We start from the raw sequence: 12,611 nt of genomic DNA, 5'->3' as shown, positions 1-12,611 counted from the left end.
TTGGTGTAGTCTAGTAGGGAAGGAAAGGCTCAGCTCGTGTTTGAGTTTCAGTTCTTCCAGACGCTATTGCAAATCCAAGAGAATTTATGTAATCCGTTTGTGTCTTAGTTTTTTTTCTCTCTGAGCTAGGGACAGTAATATCAAGCTAATAGGATTGTCTGAGCGTTAAATATGTTCATTTATGTTTTGAACTGTACTAACCGTCAATAAAGTAGTAAATGCCCAATAAAATTAGTTATTATTATCCCTAGAACTTGTTAAAATACAAATTCCTATATTTATATTTAGATCTTAATTCAGGATTCTATATACATCATATTTTAGAATAGATGTGTACTTGTGTGAGTTTCTATATGGAGATAAAGTGTCCCAGCTCCCTACTTTTAATTGGGCAGTACCAATACCAAATGGTACAGTCTTTTAAGTCCTTATCTCTGAACCATGACAGAAATTCCAAAATCAAAAACTCCGGGAATAAAGACCAGAAGATTCTATTTTTTAAGATATTTTTTAAGAGTAAATTCCCCAGGATATGGGAATGTTAGTCTCCATCCAGATCTGGGAACACCAGTTTGGATGATTTTTTTTTTTTTTTGGTGGTACTGGGGTTCCTGGAAGCCCTTCTACCTCTGGGCTACACTCCCAGACCTATTTTATATTTTTGAAACAGGGTCTCTTAGGCCAGCACGGCTGACTTCAAACCTGCACTATCCTCCTGTCTTCGCCTCCCAAGCACGGGGATTACAAGCGTGCGCCACCACGCCCGGCTGGATGATTCTTTTTATTATTGTTTTCTTCTTGTGATTTTTATTTCAGAAATATGTGTATATCCCCCCCTAAAATGTGTCTCCTTGCAAAGCAGAGCTTGGTGGTCCATCTTGCAAGCATATTACCCACTCCGTGAGTGTGACTGTCTTTACCAATGGAATAGGAGTGGAGCCAAAGCCTGGCAGGAAGTCATCTTGCCCTACTCATCTTCTCTCTCCTTTTGGCTCATTATGTATAGACCACAACAAGGCTCTAGATGGTATGTCTACCAGATGGAAGGGATTTAGGATACCTCAAAAAGCTTGAAAAATGAATGATCTGTTATATAAATAAGAAATGAACTTCCTATGTGTTAAGTCACAGAAATATGGACTTTTTGTCATAGCAGCTAGTGTCATTCTTATCGCTCATCTATATGATTACTTATTTAAGAAAAAAGTATTGGAGTTCTCCAAGGAAATAAATATCTCACACCTACATCATCAGTGTGTTTGACCTGAGGATATGAAGAGTAAAAGTATTTTTTATTTGCTTTCTCTAGCATAAATCTGTCTAAACAAGGTAATATTTAAATCATTATTGTTTTTTATATTTCATGTTGATTAAAAGCAAAGTAGCTAGGAAATTATACATTTGGAAGATATTTCTTAAGATTACCAAATATTCTTTAATATAAATTACTGAAAATTAGTGGCTTTCAGATCCACTTCAGCCCCTTTTTATTAGCTCAGAGGCCGTTTACTTGGTTTTATTTATTTTCAAATAGGAAGTGTGCCTCTATTCTGTATCTTATCAGGCAATCACCTGGGTTTATAAATACAACATATAACAATGCTTTTCTCAACCATTAATTAACAGCATAAATCTCTCACTGAAAAATAACATAATCATAAATTTTCACAAATTATTCATTTTTAAATCTGATTGGCTAAATTTACATATAGATTGAATTTAAAAAGTAGGAAACATTATTTTCTTTCATCCTAATGGTTCAGTGCCACATATTTTCATATTTTTAATGACTGTAACACACAGACATAGCACCCTGGAGATATGAGCCCTAGTCCTGAGCAGAGGTCATGGGGTCACTTTAAATATTTTTTTAGTAAGTCAGAGTAAGAATGTGTTGGAGATAAATGGAGTGAATAAACCAGAATAAGGTGGAACTGATTTATGGGATTTGAGCAACTCATGCTAACCCTGTTTCCAAAGAAAGTTAAAGAAGAGACGGAAAGAAAGAAAAGAAAGAAAGAAAGAAAGAAAGAAAGCAAGCAAGCAAGCAGAAAGAAAGAAAATAATTTAGTTTATATATGGAGTGGTAGAGGTCCTACCTCTGAGCTAGATCCCCAGCCCTTTTTATATTTTATTTTGATATGGTCTTGCTAAGTTGTCCAGGCTGGATTTGAATTTGTGACCTGCCTGCCTCAGCCACCTAACTATTAGTGCACACTGCACTGTTCTTGCAATGGAGTTCCAGTGTTGAAACAGAACTGGCAAGTCTCTTTTTCTGCCTCTGCCCTGTCCTTCTCCCACATAGATTCACTGGGGTGAGATGCACAGCTCCTGCTCTGACCCACCTGAGTCAATGGTAGACACAGCTTTGTTACTGGAACAAGTGTGTTTTACACCACACCACTTCATATCCTTATTTGCAAGTGGGCAGCGAATAATTTATGAATAAACATTTGATAAGAGGTAGCAACATAGGTAACTCTACATCCAGCTTTAGATTTCAGCCACTAACAACACTGAAGTACTTGTTTATTTTCCTCAGTTTTATCTATATTTCCAAACAGTTTTCTTTCACTGCTGGAGTCCACCTCTTTTTATTTTTAATTTTTGCAGTACTGGGGATGGAACCCAGGAGAATTCTATCTCCAAGCTACACTCCCAGCACTATTTTTTATTCTTTATTTTGAAACACGGTCTCACTGAGTTGCAAAGGGCCTCACTAAGTAGGCATGAACGCCGATCCTCCTGTCTCAGCCTCCCGAATGCTGGGATTACAGGTGTGTACTATCACACCTGACTACTGGGGTCCTTTTGACCAGTGCTACATTATGCACTTATAATTTTGTATTGAATAAGGCACATACAAAAAGGGAAAACATAAATGCTTCTGATCCCTGAAAACCCGGGGGTTAGAATGTTTGTATAACAACTACAGTGAAAGCAATCCAGGCAAACTTCCCATATATTGATGATTCTAGCTCTGTTGTATTCTTCAGGAAGTAAGAGAGAAGTTTGCATTGTAACATCAGTGGTCTGTCCTATGGGCTGTAAACCCTTTTATGGCCTGAACTAGGTAACCAGTGTGGTATCTATTTTTTTTTTTAAGGACATGGGCTTTCAGATTAGTCCTAGATCTAGACCTGGAATCAAATCTTGCTTTGCCATTATATACAGTACTTAGATGATCTTTAATAAATGATTTAAACTATTTAACCTGTGTTCTTCTGTTAAATGGTAAGATGATATAGCTACCTGTAATGGAATTCTTATATATTTTTATTTAAACCTGCTCCAAATTAATTTCATTAATCCAGAGATTTCATTCCTTGTCTCTGAGGATGGAGCATGTTGACACAGGATCATTCAGTTGGAGAACTATCACTGTGGAAACTGGGATGTTTAAGGGATGCATTCATAGTCCAAGACAGAACAACTACGGATGTTCCTTTAGATATTCTGAGGGAGAAAGCAAGGTCCACTACCTCTGCTGACTCTACGTATCCATCTTTCCTGCCACAAATAGAAAGCGTGTCTACTGAAGCAGGTAGTGAGGCTGAAGCATGAAGAAAGTTGGGGGAGTGACAAAGAGGAGATAGGACAAACAAGCCCAGTGTAATACTGCATTAAGATCATCCATCCCAATTCCTTGGACTATCAAATCTCCATAAATACTCAATTTACTTTAGTATTGTTTTTATTAGTAACAGTAACAGCTGAAGCAGTAAGATTATTTATTACTATAGTCAACAGCTTGAGCTGGACTTCTCTAGTCTTTAATTGGAAATATCTGATTAATCTAGCACTGTACAGGGTTGTGGTAAAGATTAAATGAGGTAATACATCCAAGATGCTTAACACTGTTCTTGGAACCTCAGTGTGTGTTAGCTGTGATAAGGAGGAGGAAGATGGTACTGATCATGATAGAGATGGTGGAACTGACAACCATGAGGTCTTATATTTATTTTCTCCCATTTATATGAAGTATACAATACCATACAGGTAACAGATACTCACTTAATGTTTGATAAGATTTTCTGCTCTTCTTAAATGATAGTAAGACGGTTAATAAATAGGAATTAGAAAAGAGATATGCATCCTTTCTATCACTAGTTCTAACCATTGCCAATTTTTTATCATCTATTTGTTCAGTCTTTATTATCAATATTCAAGTCAAAGCCTTGACTGATTCTCAAACTGCCAAAGAACTGATTTTTACTGAACATTTTTACCTTGGGAGGAAAAAGTGATTTTTTACTTGGTTCTTGTCAGAGCTGGTACTATCCAGAATGGGCACTTTGAATGGATAAAGACTCTGAATCACTTGTGCTGCTGTAACAAAATACCTGAGGCTGAATAATTAATGAATAAAATAAATTTATTTTTCACCATTTTGGAGGCTGGAAAGTTCAACATCATGTGTCTGTAGGTTTGGTGGCCTGGTGAGGGATGCTCTCTGCTTCCAAGATAGTGCCATGTTGGTGTATCCTTCAGAGAGGTATCTTTACATGGTGGAAGAAGAGAGGCAAGCTGGCCTAATTCTATTCAAGAGGGAGGGACCTTCATTGGCCTCAGCATCTCTGGAAAGCCCACCTCTTAATCCTACCACATAGGCAGTCACTTTTGAGGGGGTTCATTCTCTGTGAGAAAATGCAAAGATATGCACATTTACAATTCTAATAATTTATGATATTTTCATTTCTTATTAGAGACTATGGGCATATCAAATGCTATTTGTTGAATATGATAAGGTGATCAATTATACTTGTGTTTGTTTTTTTCTGGCCCATAGTGATTAGACGTGTTGATGAATATGGACAAACAGCTATATTATTAAATTAATTGCTGAATCTTTAAAAATATAGTCATATGATTTGCTAATTCCGGTGCCCACTGCTAATGATGTGAAGAACATTTGCATCACTCAAAATGATCAGGTTTTTATCTAATTAAAAGTTTGAGGTTCTCATTGGAACAAAGGGAGTTGCTAATCAGAATATACAGTCTTGGTGTCTCTGTGAGATCAGTCTAAGGGCAATCTCCTGCTCCTATGGAGATTCGCTAATAAAGACTCATCTTTCTGATACATGCATTTTTAGTTACTTAGTCATATTAATGCCAGAAATGTAGTTGAGAGATATAATATTCTGAGACATCCAGTTTTTTTTTCTGTGTTATATCTCATTGTAATTGTGAAGACAGTATTCACAATTCACAGAGTCAAATAGTTGATCACACTTGCTTACTTGTGTTAGTGGCTAGTCGAAGCTCCTACTCCAGTTGACTGACTCCATTAAAACTACATGAGTTTTCAAATGCCTTTTTTATTTTCTAATCTCTCTCTCTCCATTTTGCAAGGGGCCAGTATCATTCCTTGATAATTGTGTACAAATTTCAGCCATTAATAGAAAGTTTTATCCCTTTTCTTATTGTATTTTAACTTTCCTGCATTAGAAGATATATGTCATATATCTTACATATTATATATATTGCATTTTATATTATATATATGGTATTTATTACATTTTTATGTGTAGTGATGGCTTCTCTGTAACATTCTCAGTTGATGCCCTCATCAGAAGACAATCTGGAACATACTCACATAAGAGGATACTAAGTAGACTTGAAAATGTCAGCAATCATTACAGAAACAATAATTTTTTTAACCTGGCATCTTATTTGAAGAAGATTTAACTGTTTCTCATTATTTTCACCAGTACTTAAGACTTTTGTAATGGTTCTTTCTGTTTTGATTTAATGTCTACCGGTTTTTCAAAAAACACCAGCTATGTGAAAGCAGTGCCTCTCCAGGTTCTTTGCAGTTTGTTGGTCAAGTGGGTAACAGGTTGTCTTGGTGGATGGTCAGCTGGAGAGGGGAATGCAGAGACTGATTTTCTGCTCAGTGGTCAGATCACAAGAGGGAAGTCAGATTGAGTGCCAGTTTGTCCCCTGCCAAAGGCAGACTGCAAAGACACAGCACAATGGTTTCTTCTCCTTTAGTAACTGTAATGGCTTCTGTTCTAGAAAAGGAGTAGCTACTTTCCTGAACTTGTTGTGTCAGTCAATGTTTTTAGGAATCTGCAGTGAGACCCCGCTGGCAGTGGGGACTGTAGAGAAAGATACATGAACAGAAGACAATCTCTTGCTCTCAAGGATTCTATGGCTCATTGAAGCAAAAATGTAACAAATCTTGAAGAACTTTGACTAATATTTTTGTCTATGTAATATTTGCATTATGTTAATTACTTTTGTTTAAAAAGGGCTTTATGAAAAATATAGATTTCTACCATATGTTGAAAACAGAGTAGATCTGATATTAGTGGGCTTGAATGTCTCTAAAAATCACCTGGAGTTGAGAAACCCTATGGGTGTGTAGTCTTCTGTTCTCTGTAGTCACCTCATCTCCCCACTGACAATACCACTCTGTTTCATTCCTATAATCTATGAGGATGAGAAGTTTCCTTACATTGCCCGAGAAAGTGCAATCAGAAGCCATTTAGGAAGTTGGTCTCAACAAAAAGGAAAAATAAAACTGACCTGACTCATTCTTTTTGTCTTTTTTTTTTAGAAAACATACTTTTATTCGTGCATTATAGTCTCACACCAAAATGTAGTTCAAACTGATAGTAACATACATGTACACAGCACTACTGAGCTTTCCTCCGGCACCCTCCCCACTCTCCCTTCTTCATACATGATATTGGGATTGACATTGGTATTTTTACATATGTACATATGTACATATGTCAATGGAAAACTTCCTTCATTAATACCCCTCATCCCCACCACGTCTGTTGCTTTGACCACCTCCCTCTCTTTAATGAAGTCTCTTCTCTATTAGCTGAAGTCCTTCTGCTCTTCTGATTACTTCCTAGCTTCAACATATGAGAGAAAAGATATTACCCTTCATCTTTTGGGGCTGGATAATTTTACTTAGCATAATGTTCTCCAGATCCACCCATTTTCCTATACATGATAATTTTGTTCCTCTTTATTGTTGAGTAGTATTCCATTGGTGTTTATACCATGATTTTGTAATCAATTCATCTGTTGATGGGAACCTTATGTGGTTACATAATTTGGCTATTGTGAATTGTGATGCTATAAACATAGATATGTATATATTACTTCACTATTCTAAATTCAGTCCCTTTGGAAATATACCAAATAGTGGTATAGCAGGATCGTATGGTGGATGCATTCCTAATTTTCTGAGAAATCTCCACACCGATATTCATAGTAGTTGCACTAATTTGCAATCCCACCAACAGAGTAGGGTTTTCATTTTTCCACATCCACACCAGAGATTAATGTTGTTTAACTTTTGATGATTGTCATTTTAATTGGTGCTAGATGGAATCTCAAAGTAATTTTGATTTGTATCTCTTCACTAGTAATGATAATGAATTTTCTTCATATATTTATTAGCCATTTGTATTTCTTTTGTGTCTAGCTCAATTTTCCATTTATTGACTGATTTATTTGTTTTCCTTAGTTTTAAATCATTTAAGTATATTCTTGATATTAGTCTGCCATCAAAGGAAGAGCTGGAAAATATCTCCCATTATAGGCTCTTTCTTTAGATTCTTGTTGGTTTCCATTGATGAGCAGAAACTTTTTAGTTGAATGCAATCTCATTTATTAATTCTTGTTTGAATTTTCTGTGCTTTGGGGTTTTTATTGAAGAAGATTCTACCCGTGTTTATATGTTGGAATATTGGAACCTATGCCCTTCTCCAGTAATTTCAGTCTTTGGTCTAATTTCCAGGTCTTTGACCCATTTTGAATTGACTCCTGTCTAGGGTGAGAGGTAGAGATTTAATTTATTTCAATTTCTTTCTTTAGTGGTTTATAATTCTGATTGTAGAGGTCTTTTACCAAAGATGATCTTCATGACCCTTTAATAATTTCAGTGTGGAAGTGGGATCCTATTACCTTTAGCCTTATGAACTTTGGCTTTTCTCTTAGCTAAGCAGTAACAGTATGGAATGTTGTTTTCTCTTTTCTGTGGAATAAACTCTCATGTTTCTTTTATTTTATTCTTGACTTTTTATTGGTTTTATTTGAGGAGGGGAAAAGGCTACCATCTGTACAAACGGTGAAATATTCACCCACTTAGTCTTGATTATCCTTCTTTCAGGTATTTCCTGCAATATGGACCTTGGGAAGACAGCATGTGTCAAAATCCACACTGCCTGGATGAATTCCCAGCATTGCCCCTTAGTAGCCAGGCAAATTATGTTCCTGGAATTTCCTCATTTAGGAAGTGGGGGATGACATTTTGCCTATTTTCTAGGGCTGTATTGGAGACTAAGTGGGCTAATTTATGTAACCTGTCTGGAATAGTACATAATATATATTACAACTTTTTTTTTGGCGGTACTGGGGATGGAGCCCTTCCACCTCCAGGCTACACTCCCAGACCTATTTTATATTTTATTTGGAATCAGGGTCTCTTAAGCCAGCAAGGCTGGCTTCGAACCTGAGTGATCCTGCTGTCTCTGCCTCCCAAGCATGGGGATTACAAGCATGCGCCACCACACCCGGCTATATTAGAACTGTGATAGATGTTAACCCCTACCATTTTGCAATGGGGCAAAATGTTTTGGAAATGTTAGATATAAGAATAATTATTAACTTACAATTTAAATTAATAATAATATTAGTAGCCAATATTTATTGGTCGTCTTCTATAAGGGCAGGTATTTTGATTACCTTTCATTCTCACACCAACAAATCATTCCATTATCTTTACTGAGCATCTGCTTTGTTCTGAACATTACTAACTCCCAAGAATTTAACACTGAAGAAATTAGTCAAAAAGTGATTCTCTTACAAAATTTACATTCCTTTAGAGGATAAGATTGGATTTTTATATTAATAAATGATTAAAATAGCTGGGTATGGTGGTACATGCTTATAATCCCAGTGCTTGGTAGACCAAGGCAGGAGTATAGCAGGTTCAAGGCCAGCCTCAGCAACTTAATGAGGCCCTCTACAACTTAGTAAGACCTTGTTTCAAAATAAAGAATAAAATAGGGCTGGGAGTATAACTTGGAGGTAGAATGCCCCTGGGTTCTACCTAGTACCACAAGAAATGTCCAGTGCCACAAGCAAAAGATAAAAAAGGAATAAAAAATAAAACAGAGTAGGACACTATAAAATAATAAAGTAGATATGGTAAACTGCAGGTATGATTTACCCATGTCTTAAAAGAAACTGGCATAAAGAGAGATAATTATTAATTGTGGTCAAGGTTTTTTAAGGCAACTTCCAAAGTCCTAATTACCCTATTTTCTTTTTTGGCACTTCTAAGAACAGGACGAGGGTGACACTTGTATTTCATGTTGTCATATGTGGTCTAATACATGGATTGGAATGGATAGGATATTTTCTCCCAGGTAAGTGAATCATGTTGCTTCTCTTGGGGATTTTACAACTTGAGACAAAATCTTCAAATATTGTGAATTGACAGTTGTTATGGACAAATGCTTTCTGAGTTGTTGGAGTGAATGCCAATGACCATGCTTATTCTTTCAAATAAAATAAGTTATCTGTGTGGAAATATACAAACAAGCATAGTAAAAATTGAAGTATCCATCACAAGCCAAGCTAGTGAAAATTTATGAAACTGATAATGCCCCCAGGCATTAAAATTATCCGTTAGTGTTTCTGGGTCTCTGGGTATATGTAGCAGTTCACCTCAACACTGAACTCAACTGGACGCTCCTGAAGAAGTGCCTTCTATGTAAACGCTACTGAGCCCACCAGTAAGAACTGGGCCACCTTAATGACACGGCCTCCAGATAATGAAGCATCTTAGGATCGATCCTTTAATGTTAATTGAGAGCAAAAGAACCCTATTATAAACTATGAACACATACACACAAACACACACATGTGTGCACACACAACTATTAAGTGGTTGTAAAGATTTTAATTCATATCTGTATGTTTTCTGTAAATACTTTGATGAATGAAACATATAAATATTTGTGTTGAAGAATAAAATATAGTTTGTCTTATTAAATATTAGGATATTTAAATATTTTCACTTTACAGTTTTTTAAATGTCAAAAAATCTTAAGAATATAAGAAAATATTTTTTCATTCTCTACTCCTGAATTTTCTATGTATGCCTTCATTTTCCAGTTCCAAAGACTTTTATGAGTGTCTTTGGACTGCATTCCTATTTTCTAAAAGCCATTTAGAAAGATCAAGTTACCAATATTAGTCCATGAAGAGGACTGGGATAGTCCCTTCCTGCTACTTCAAGCAGAAGGGAACTTTCAAACCCAGTTGATTTTCTCAGTCTGCAGGAAGGGATTCCACAGGAGTAATTGATAATACTGGCTTGTTTTTCTTTTCAAAAGAGTATTCTCCTCTGTGAATTAAAACAGATGACCTCACTTGCAGGCAAACATATGCTGTTCCTTGATAGCATACTGAGCGTTTACATGGACGCCTCACTATGCTGGGTGATCTGTGTATACACCTCCCTGAAGTAGTTTAGTCTGAAAGGATACACTGGAAGCCGATACCAAACAGTCGAGATTTGTCGGAAGTGACTAGCTAACTCATTGCTTTCCCATGCTTGAGTGACTTTTTAATGATGGCTTCACCTACTCAAGGTCTAAGTAAGCCATTTACTCCACTGGGAGAAAGATGGGTATTAACATCCTCTGTAGCTTGTGAAGAAATGTGTTTATGTGTATTTTGAAAAAAAGAGAATGGACTTATATTTCAAATGTGAATGTTTTATTTGGAGGGATGTCTGTGGCAGGGCATGGCGGTGAGTGGCATCTCTCCTAGGAGTTTTGGGAGTACTTCTTAGGAAAGTTATTATTTTATGCACTCTTTTCCTTCATCTGCTCAATGGGTTGCTCTGTGTACAGCTGATCTCCCAGTTTGTTTTGAAGAGGTGCCACAAGGTCACAGTGGCATTAATGACTTTGGAGTTGTAGAATCAGAGCAGTGTCATAAAATGAGTGGTGGACTGATGTGCCCCTAGCCTGTGTCCTTCCGTAGAAGTCGTATAATTACTTGAAGACTCAGATTTCTCATTTTCTCACAAAATACCTGCTCTTGGCTGTTATTCTTAAAGGAGATGGTGAAAATGAAAACACCTGTGAGCTTAAATGCACACTAGCTTTGCATTGTTACTGCTATTTGAAAATTTTGTGAATATGAGAATTTGATGATGTGGATTAGATCTCATCTTATGTCATTGGTTCCTTGATTACCATTTAGTTTGTTTTAGGTGGGAAACATATTTTAGGAGAAAATATTCCAAACAACCTGCTATAAATTATAAAGGACTGAATACTTTTTTTTTTTAAGATATGTATTCCTTTTGGAATTCTGATCGCATGCAATGATTCTTGTCCTGTGCCTCACATTAAAGTCACTTTAGGGATTTTAAAACATAGTAATGCTCAGGTCTCAACTCCAAGGATAAGGTACAGTGACCTATAATTTTTAAAAAGCTCCTTAAGTGAGTCTGGTGACAGCAGGTTTTTTAATCACTGGGTTAGTAGAAAGAGGGCCGGGATTATAGAGACACACAGGCACTGTGATTCTTTTTTGTGCTTTTGATATCTTTTGTACTATCTATCTGGACAAATTTTCCACAGCTTTAGAGTCCATTCTAACAATATTGGCTCAGCTCTGTCCAGGTAACAGAAAAGGTTTATTTGGAGCCCTTTTTTCTGTTTATAGCACACATTCTCCCAAACATGTTCCATTTGATTTAGCATTTCAAGAAGTGGATTTGAAGGACACGCTTCGAAGATAGGGCCTAGTTCTTCTGGCTTAATGAAGGAGATGGTTTAAATCATGCTTTGTTCATATATAAAATTATCCATACCGACTGCAGTGATGTGTAGGAGGAGGGGAAGGGGGCACGGTGGCATCTAGAGGGAAATGCACTAAGGGCCACACGCCTGTAAGTTTCTATCACTCTGAACCTCATGGTGATGTATAATTGTGAAGCACCAATAAAGGTATATTAAAAGTGAAAAATAATAAAATAACTCACATGAGAGCCCTGCCTCACTGGCTGAATTTCAGGGGACCTAGGATAAGGAGGTTAGTATGGAGGGCATGACGCATGTGAGCAGAACATACTGAACAAAGAAATGTAGCTTGGAGGACTGGGAGTATTATGAAACCAGGAGACATTCAGTCCACGGTCAGAGAGGCAAGGGCTGTGTCTGAGGAGTGTGGGAGCAAAGTCAGCTCAATCAGAACAGCCTAGTATTAAGATGCATTAAATTTAGGGGCAGGTCAAAGGAGGAAGGATGGAGCTACTTACATCTGTGCTGCCTTGAACTGAGGCTGATCACAGATACGGCCCAAGGCTAAGCTTAAAGGAAGAACAGTGGGCCCGGCCATAATGAAGCCGGGGGTAAAGCACAAAAGTGAGGCTGAGGAACTGGCATCTCCTCTAGGCTGAGCACACAGCTTCATGAGTTAACCTCCTTAGCCACTCTGAAATGGACACTAGGCATAAATTAGAGCAGCACAGCAGTTTAGAGCTATGTGTTATGCTAATTTATTTGGCTCACAAAGTACTTTAAGTGGCAGAGCCACACTATTTTGCTGATGCTAACAGC

Source organism: Muscardinus avellanarius (assembly GCF_963383645.1).
Source record: "Muscardinus avellanarius genome assembly, chromosome: 4".
NCBI lineage: Eukaryota > Metazoa > Chordata > Mammalia > Rodentia > Gliridae > Muscardinus > Muscardinus avellanarius.
This window is presented reverse-complemented; position numbering follows the sequence as displayed.